Source organism: Ursus arctos, unplaced genomic scaffold (genome assembly GCF_023065955.2).
Source record: "Ursus arctos isolate Adak ecotype North America unplaced genomic scaffold, UrsArc2.0 scaffold_16, whole genome shotgun sequence".
NCBI classification, from domain to species: domain Eukaryota; kingdom Metazoa; phylum Chordata; class Mammalia; order Carnivora; family Ursidae; genus Ursus; species Ursus arctos.
Genome location: NW_026622830.1, coordinates 11841418 through 11851031, shown reverse-complemented (window position 1 = coordinate 11851031; position 9614 = coordinate 11841418).

Genomic DNA, 9614 nt, shown 5'->3' with positions numbered 1-9614 from the left:
GAGATGGTAAGGCAGCACTTGAGTCTAACGGAGACTTGTTCTTTGGCAAATTGGAAGAATTACAAGGGACTTGAAAGAGGACTGATTTTCTCCATTTGGGAGTTGACTGTTATTAATATACTTTTAAGCACCTTCACTGAGATGAGATTCACCTACCGTACCAATCCCTCATTTCAAGTGTGCCTTTGCAGTATATTCATAAGAATTGTATAAACATCCAACGGTCTAATTTTAGAACATTTCTTTGTCTCCTCCCTAAAATGAACCTCATACCAGGCTCAGGTACTCCTCACTCATCAGACCCCTCCAGCCCTAAGCAACCACTTATCTACTTTTTGTTTCTACGAATTTGCCTGTTTTGGACATTTCATATGAATAGAATTGTACAAACGGTGTTTCGTGTCTAGTTTCTTTCCCCTCGCATCATGTTTATAAGGTCCATCCACTTTGGAGCACGTATCCGTACTAGAACCAATTATTTAACACCCACCCTGGGTTTGTGTAAAATCATCTCGACGGTGGTCCCACTTTGGGAAGCATCCCTGCAATGGAGAGTGAATTTGTGGGAGCTGTGGCTTGCCCCACGCTGCGTACTCTCTGCTCCAAGGGGTGCTGGTCCAGCTTTCCCTGCCTTTGGACCCAGCCGCTCCAAGGATGGGGTTGGGGGAGGGGCGTATCTTTCCGCGGTCCTTGGGGCAGGGCAGGACCTGGTCCACATGTTGCTGCTACTCAGTCCTCCTTCCTAAATCAGGACTCCGGGCACTCCTGGGAATCACTGTCTGTTCCCCCTGTCTGGGAGTGCGAATGAGTCACTGGGCAAGCGTTTGAGCAACCCCTGTGTGTGCCGGTCTGGGGCAGGAGCTGGGGCCAGGGGAGAGAGGTGCAGACCTGCCAGGAGGCGAGGGAGGGCAGGGAGGGCACAGCTTGACTCACCACCAGGCCCGGAGCAGGCTTTCCCTGCCTCTGCCCCTATACTTGTTTTGACTGCAGGAGGCTGTTTTTTGTTTGTTTGTTTGTTTGTTTTTGTTTTTTGGGTTGTTTGTTTGCGGAAATCCTTTTGTATGTTTAGCTGCTGTCTTCCCAGGCCAGCTGTAAGTGCCTGGATTGCCCAAGCTCTGAAGTATATGCTTTTTGGAGTTCCTCGTAGCTACCATTTTTGCAGCCACCCAAAGAGCAACGCCTGTTTTAATCCCCTCAAAGGCGCTGTAAGTTAAGTGATCTTTCCCCCATTTTCAGAAGAGGAAACTGAGGCTCAGGAGAGTCAAGTGACAAGGTCTCATCAGGACAAGGTCTCATGATTAGGAAATGCTGGAGCTGGGATTCAAACTGGACTCAGAGCCTGTGTTCTTGACCGAACAGGACGGCAGAAGCCGTGGTAGTAGGCTGCTTGCTTACGGGTACCCAGAAGGCAGAGCCATCTCTTGAGGGTCATAAAATGGGACATTTACCTCCATCACCCTCTGGAGAGTGTTGCTGGAGCTTGTGCAGGGTTGGGGAATCTGCTAGGGAAGGAGAGGTATCTCCATCCAGCCACTACTTAAAAAAGATCAGAAATGTGTTGAGGATGGAGGTGGGGGATCAGGCAGGGTAGTGTTCTTAGAACCTTGCCCCACACCTAAGGACATCAAGCCAAGAACCTTTGGGGGATGAGTGATCAAACTCAATCAACTTTAGACAAAAAAGGGAAAATTATTGGCTCATGCAATTAAAATATCCAGAATAGATCTGCCTTCAGGTTTGGCTGGATCTAGGGTTTTAAAGGTTGAAGCTCTCCTGTCATTTTCTTTTGGCCGTGCTCTCCTCTGTGTTGGCTTTATTCTAGGCAATCCTCTCATGGTGGTGTAGATGGCTGCCAGGAGCTCTAGACTTTCTTCCCTCCAGTTCAGCATCACCAAGAGGACAAGCGCTTCTCATTTCCGATGGCCTTATCCTTAGCTAAAGTCCTAGGGTTGCTACTTACTTGCGTGGCTCATCTCACCTATTCATCCCTGAACCAATCAGGCAGTAGGGAATGGACTGCTCTGGGTCGGTGCCAGGGGCACATCCCTGGAGCTAGGGGAGGGGTAAGTCCTTCTTGAACCATTTAGACCAAGAATGGGGAAGGGATGGGTAGTTCCCCCGAAGGAAATGCAAGGTGCTGGTATCAGAACAGCAGGAATGGGAGCTGGGCAGGTCCCAAGACAACAGATGCTATCCTCATGGGAAGTGGAGGGGCTCCTGTCCGGCTATCTGGCTTTGCCACCAACTTGCTGTGTGACCCTTTCTCCTTCCTGAGCCCCAATTTCCCCATCTGTATAGTGATTATCTTCACGGATTCGTCTAGCTCTGAACTTCTGAGGCCTGTATGCTTCCTTGAGCCAACAGCCCTGCCATCCAGCTGAACAGATGGAAACTGTGGCTTAGGAATGCGTGGCCTTCACAAACCCTGAGATTGAACTCGGGACAGGACACCCAGCCTCCTGTTCCTGCCCATCCCGGCAGGGTACAGCCTGTGACGGTGGGAGGGAAGGGCTCCAAGGAGTTTTCTTTGCACATCTCCAGTGTTCTCCATCTATAATTGGCTCCAAATGAAATGATCTCATCCCTGAACACTGAAGAAGAAGGGTGGTGGTTGGGGGGGGGGTGGGAACAGCTCACTGGCAGCATCTGACATAATTTGTGACTAACCCGTTTCCCTCCGGAAAGAGAGATGGTCCGCTTGCTTGAAGAAGAAGTAAAAGTTTGAGAAAAATGTCTTGGTAATCCATCGAGGAGCCTCCAGCTTTTGGGGGCTTTTGCGAGGCCCGAGGCATTTCTCCACTCCGTCTACACCACGTCTCTTCTGACTGTTGCTCAAACTTGACCACCTGTCATGTCAGCCACTGGTCAGGGAGGAGGTGAGCGTGGCCAACCCATCAAGCGATTTATCTTGTATGGATTCTTGATGGGGTTTTGTGGCCAGCTGACACTCGTTTACATGCCCATACATTAATTTTGAAAGATGGGCTCCTAATCAGCTCTGAAAAAGCTTGTCACAGCACCATCTGCTTGGCGTTGATCACTACGGCATTACATAAGAGGAAAGACATTTTTAAAGAATGCGGCTGCATTTAGTAATTGGATCGCCGGAGAGGAGCCAAGCCGGGGCGGATGGCACCGTGATTCAGAAATGCCACAGGCCCCTCTCCAGGGCGGGGCGGCCTCCCCAGATTCCGCCGGGTGCCATCAGAGCCCCGAGTGCAGCCCAGCTCGGGGAACAGGCCTGAGATGGCTTCTGTTCTTCTTGTCTTTCTGTTTCTCTCCAGCTCTTCCCGTCCTCCCGTTTGTTCTCCCTTACCTGCCATCTCCGATCAGTTCCACCACATGTTGGCAATAACCAACTGACTTCACTTCCCTGAGCCCCGATTTCCTCATCTGGAAAATGGGGATGATGAGATAGTGTGGCGTGTAGTTTAAATGCATTAATACCTCTGAGTTCACACCTTGTGCCTACCCTCTTTCAGTTATAAACCTCATTTTGAGGGAAGGGTCTTCTGTTCCTTCAATAGGCCAATGGACTCCTATCTCAGGGTCTTTGCACATGCTGCTCTTTCTTTCTGGAATACTCTTTCCTGTATCTTCGCATGTCTGTCTTCTTATTCTGGCCTAGTTCTGATGTTACCTCCTCAAAGAGGCCTTCCGCAACCCCCTTAAGTAAAGTATTCCCTGCCCTGTTCCCTCCAGTCATACACATTCATCTCTACTATTCTCTTCTCAGAACTTGTTCGTTGTCTGTCTCCCCAAGGACCTGGTCTGTCTTGGTCGCTGCTGTATCCCCAGCACCAAGACCGTTGCCTGGCACGTGGTAGGTGCTCAATAATTATTTGCTGAATGAATGATTAAACTCATTATGGCTTCATGACCATCCTGCAAAGCAGGGGCAGGAGGGGAAGTGACTGCTCAGGGTCACATAACCAGGGAAGGGAGGGAAGGGTGGTAGGGACCTAGGTGCCCTGCTTCCAAGCTTCCTGTGGCCCCTAGGTGGGAACAGGGTAGACATGTGGACCTTTGGGCCCACCCCGCCACCTAGAAGGGTTCAAGCGAGGAGTAAGCCCACGGAGCAGCCTCTGAGAGCAGTAAGAGGGAGCCAGCCAGGCAGCCAGGAGGCGAGACTGTTTACAGGAGCCGGGGCCATCTCCATGACAACTGGCCAGCCTACAGCTTCCTGCTTCGGTAGGGAGGAGGTTTACTCTTGGTTGGGATGCAGTGAGGACAATGGGGACAGGGACTGGCAGAGGAGTGGGGACCCTAAACACCCAGTCTGGGGGAAGGAGGCCTTGTTTCTGAGGGTCACCTAAAGGCTGGAAGAGCCTGGTGATACTACATAAGTTTGTGTACGTGTGCGTGTGTGTGCGTGTACGTGTGTGTGTGTGTGTGTGTGTGTGTAGGGGAGAGTCCGGGGTGTATGCAGCCAAGGTGCCTGGATTTGAAACCTGCACTGTGACATTTTGTGCAAGTGAATCAACCTCTTGGTGTCTCAATTCCCTTCCAGTGTAAAGTGAACGTAGACAGTAGGGCCTTATAGGGTCACTGGGATGATTAAATGAGAGAAGGGGCGCCCGGCTGGCTCAGTCAGAAGAGCACATGACTCTTGATCTCGGGGTCATGAGTTTGAGCCCCAGGTTGGGTGTAGAGATGACTTAAATAAAAATTTTTTAAAAAATGAGACAATACTCCTAGAATGTACCTGGCATTGTTACTTAGTTCTGGAACTCGACTTACACGTGACTTCAGGTTGCCTTCCTCCTGTGGTGGGGGATTTGGTCTCGGTCATTCTCAGGGACCACCACTTCCCCGGCTCTTTTTTTTGTTCATTTAACAAGTATTTATTAGGCACCCACTAGGGGGCCTGGCAATGTTCTCGAGGCTGGGAACACAGCAGGGAACAAAGCAGACAAAAATCTCTTCTTGCATAGAGCTGACATTCTAGCAGGATAGATAGATATCAAGTATGATAAGAAGGAAACATACTATGTTAGACAGTTTTAAGTGTTAAGGAGAAAAATAAAGCCAGGTTGGGGGATATAGACTGCAAAGTGGGGGTTGTAATTTCACACAGTGGTAGGACAGGGAGGGTGTCAGAGCCTCACTGAGAAAGTGACCTTTGGGCACAAGCTGAAGGAGGCAAAAGAGGGAGCTACGTGTTTAACTGAGGCAAGAGCATCTAGGTGTGGGGGAATAGCCAGTGCAAAGGCCCTGAGGCAGGAAAGTGGGCATGTATGAGACTGGATTGTGTCGTTGTATCTTTTGGCGGCTCTGCATGTGTGGTGTTATGTGGCACCCATGTAGGGTATATGGGTGGTTATGGATGGAGATGTTTGTACATGTTTGTTCATACATAGGCCTGCTGAATTCAGGGGATGCCATCCATGCAGTTTACAACAGAATAGGACATCCTGCAGGTGTGCCGGGCAGTGGCCCTGTGCATATTTATAAGTAAATATTATAAAAACGTGTCTGTGAAAGTGTCTATATGTGCATGAGTCTGGACATTTGGATAGAAGTGATATGTAAATGTGTGTATATGGATATATCTTTATCTAAAATGTGAACATTTTGTTTCTCATGGGTTTTTGCTTTAATGTTGATTTTTAAAAATATGATATATCTTAATTGAGAGGGAGACAAATCATAAGAGACGCTGAACTCTAGGAAACAAACAGGGTTGCTGGAGGGCAGGTGGGTAGGGGGAAGAGATAATTGGGTGATGGGCATTAAGGAGGGCACTTGAGGGGTGCCTGGGTGGCTCAATCTGTTAAGCATCTGCCTTTGGCTCAGGTCATGATCTCAGGGTCCTGGGATCGAGCCCCGCATTGGGCTCCCTGCTCTGTGGGGAGTCTGCTTCTCCCTCTGCCTCTGCTCCTTCCCCCCCTCATTTTTTCTCTCTCAAATAAATAAATAAAATCTAAAAATAAAAAAGGAGGGCCCTTGATGTAATGAGCACTGGGTGTTATATGCAACTGATGAATCACTAAATTCTATCTCTGAAACTAATTTAAAAATATGATTTATCTTGATTACTAAGTGTTTTGGGGCCCCCTCCCCATTTCATGCTGCGGTGAGTGCGCCACTCTCCTCACCCTGGTCCTGGCCTTCCTCTGCCCCACGGATGGAAAATGAATGTGAGGGAGGCCTGGCTGAGGCAAGGGAAACCTTTCCTTCCAGTTTCTTCCAGCATCTGTGCTCATTAGTACATAACCAGAATCCAAACCCAGTTCGAGCACCTCTTGCTCCCCGGAGATAAGATCTGCCGAGTGCTGCCTGCAGGCGAGGGACTTGTGTATGTTATTTCCTTTTGTCCTTACAACCATCCTCTGGTGGAGATATTTGCTCATTTGATGGAATGTATCTTTATTTAGGGCCTACTATGCGCCAGGAGTACCATCTGGCATTCCTGCTGGTCCGGCATCTATTCCTTGTCTTTCTGGTAACGGCATCCCCAGTTTTCCTTTAGGGTACCTGGCCTGTCCCCCTCACGGTCCGGTGGTTCAAGTTGGGCTTTCTGCACCCCTCCCCCTAGCTCAGGGGTGGCCATTCGGCATAGTCCATCCATCTGGCTATAGAGATTGATTATGGGATGTGCACAACATGCACTTTGTTCCAGAGTGAATTCTGGCTCTTTTGCTGCCTTTTTGGGAAAAAAGAGCACTCTTTCCACCAAAATGTTTAGCTGTAAGAAAGATACAATGCTGGAGCTCTTAGTGAGGATCCAGTACATGGAGAGAGATAAAAAACTGAGTCCCTATGACATTTTTAGAGCCCCTAGATCCAGCCATACCTGAACCCATTACCCTAAGACTTTTTAGTTCTAAGAGTTTACTTTTTAAAAATTTTTAACTAAGCCAGTTTGAGAAGGTATCTGAAATCCTGTGCTTGGCATCTTTATACATTATCTCCTTTAATTCAGAGAAGAACTCTGTGGAAAAGGGGCTATGATTATAAAGAAATAGCCTCAAGGAGATAAAGGGCTTGTTCAGGGTCACACAGCAGTTCGGTAGGTGGAGCTTGGTCTTGAACCCAGGTCTTTCTGACTCCTGAGACTTTCTTCCATTCCACATTGTCTGAGCTCTGGACAAGAGGGTCTGTGGGAGTAATAGACAAAAGGCCTGGGTCCCAAATTATCTACCATTTTGCTCTGTGGCCTTGATCAAGTCATTTCTCCAATATGAGCCTGTCTCCCCATCCGTAAAATGGGGAAAATAGTAGTGCCCATCCCATTAGGTTGTTGTGAGAGTTAAATGTGAGAACCAATGTGAGCAAAGTGCTGAGAACAGGGCTTGGTGTGAAGCAGTGAACGTGAGCTATCATTACCGTGCCTTTTTTTTTTTTTTTTTTTTTTTTGAGGGAAGGAAGTGGTCTGGAGGCTTCACCCCTTGCCTGTAGCCGACATACTCCCTGCTTCCCGGCTGGTCACAGACTCCCAGCAGCCCCAGGTGGTGCCTTCACCCATCTCCTGCCAGATGCGCGGACCTGGCTCACTTAGCTGGGAAGCAGGCACTTAAGGAGCCACTTCCCCAGTTTCTCTTTTAATTTTCGTTACATAAATTTCACATTTCCTGGAATAGAGATCTTGAACGGCTGGACTCATTTGGAAATCGAGTCTGCAAAGGACCTCATTTATATTGATGGGGCCTTGAGTCTAGCTTGCAGGGAGGTCAAGACAAGGATGGATGGTAGGGACTCCCGGGGCCCAGGCGCTGCCTTGGATAAGCAAATGCCTGTAGATTTAGGCTGGGACCCCTCCTATTATGTGGGAGGCTCCTGGATACAAGGATTGTGTTGCTGCCTGGCTTAACCACCCCCCAGTGGCTGCCCACTGCTCAAAGAAACCCTGCTTGACAAGGTGCTGTGTAATGGGCCCCAGCTGACCTCTCCCACCTCCTTCCTACCTCCCTCTCTTCTCATATATCCCTCTCCAGCCAATCCTCCTGAGAGTATTCCTGCCTCAGGGCCTTTGCACTTGTTGTGCCCTCTGCCTAAAATGCTGTTCTCCCAGCTCTTTGTGTGGTCGGCTCTTTCCTGTCAATCAGATCTTGTCTCACAATCACCACCTCTGGGAGGCCTTCCCCGATTGTCCATCCCTCTAGAATAACAATCCTCAGTCACCCTATATCTTACTGCATACGATCTGATCTGAGAGGGACAAGCCGCAGTAACAAACACACAGGATTGACTATGACAAGGACTTTACAAGATACAACACATTAATTCACACCACGGTGCTTGGAACTAGCTGTTGCTAGTGCCGGTTCATGAAGTGCAGAGAGGTGAACTAGCTCGCCCAGGGTTACACAGCCCGAAGGTAGAGGAGTCAGGATTTGAACCCAGGCCATCTTGCTCCCACATTGCTGGGTTAACCAGCTCACCGAAGTCACAGGAAGTTAGAGCTTACTGCCACAAGGGCTGCAACGGTGTAGGCTCAGGATGCTGTGGGAGGCCAGGAAACCCCCCCACCTGATCCGGCCTTTGAGGGATCAGCAAAACTCCCTAAAAGATCTAGCGCTTCAGCTGTGTCTAGAATTTATTTATTTTTAAATTTACATTATAGCCTAAGAATTTTTAACATCTCCACACTGTCCACAGTTACATTTTTAAGTAACGCATATTATTCCAGGGACAGACAATGCTATTCACCATTTCTGGGCGGTCGCGTGCTTGCAATTTTGATATTCTCCCAAACGCTGCAAAAGACCGACTCCCTGAACTTTGTGAGGTAATGAAGGGCTTAAGAGCTTGGGCTCCGGACTTGGGTTCAAATCCCAGCTCCTCTCCTTAGCCCCAAGGATTCCACATGTCTGGGGCAAGGGACATCTCCAAAGTCACCGAGGTGGTTAGATCAATGATAACTAGAAGGCCCTGCCCCCCTCCACTGTCTATGCCTTGGTGCCAGGTGAGACCCAGGCTCGCCGGACCCAAGAGGGGCTGAGCTGACCTTCCCTCCTGCTTAGCATGTCCTTGGAAATTAGGTTGATTTAAGAAAATAAAGCAATGTGATATTTCAACGAGAAACTAGTAGGAGTAGCTGTCTCTGGAAAGGGAAACTGGGTGGTGACCGGATGGGGTAGAGAGAGATTTTCCTTGCCTACCCTTTCATACCTTTCCAGTTGACACCATGTGAAATTATTACCTAGTAAATAAGTAACCATTAAACAAAACAAAAAGAAGGGGATGTATTATTTTCACATATCTCTGTGGAATAAGCTTTATATAGTATATTCATTTTCTTTATTCACCTCAACAACCCAGGAAGTAGTTATTGTGCCCCTGCTCGGAAAACTGAGCCCTCGAGGGGGGCAGGGCCTCGCCTGGGGTCATGTGCTGAATTAGTTCCAGAACTGAGACTCTAGCCCAGGCTTCCTGACCTTTGGCTCGGGCAGTCTCTGCTCCCCCAGGGACCTTTTCCTTCCCCAAGTGGAAGCCACGTTGAGGTGTGGATTGGGGGTGTTAGTACTGTAGAGTGGTTATACAGCGATGTGTGTCATGGGATCTGGGTTCAAATCAAGGGTCTGTCACTTGCCTGTTGTGTGACCTTGGGTAAATCCACTAACCCTCTGGGGCTTCCGTTCTGCAGTGGCCGGCCTACAAGATGGCTTCCA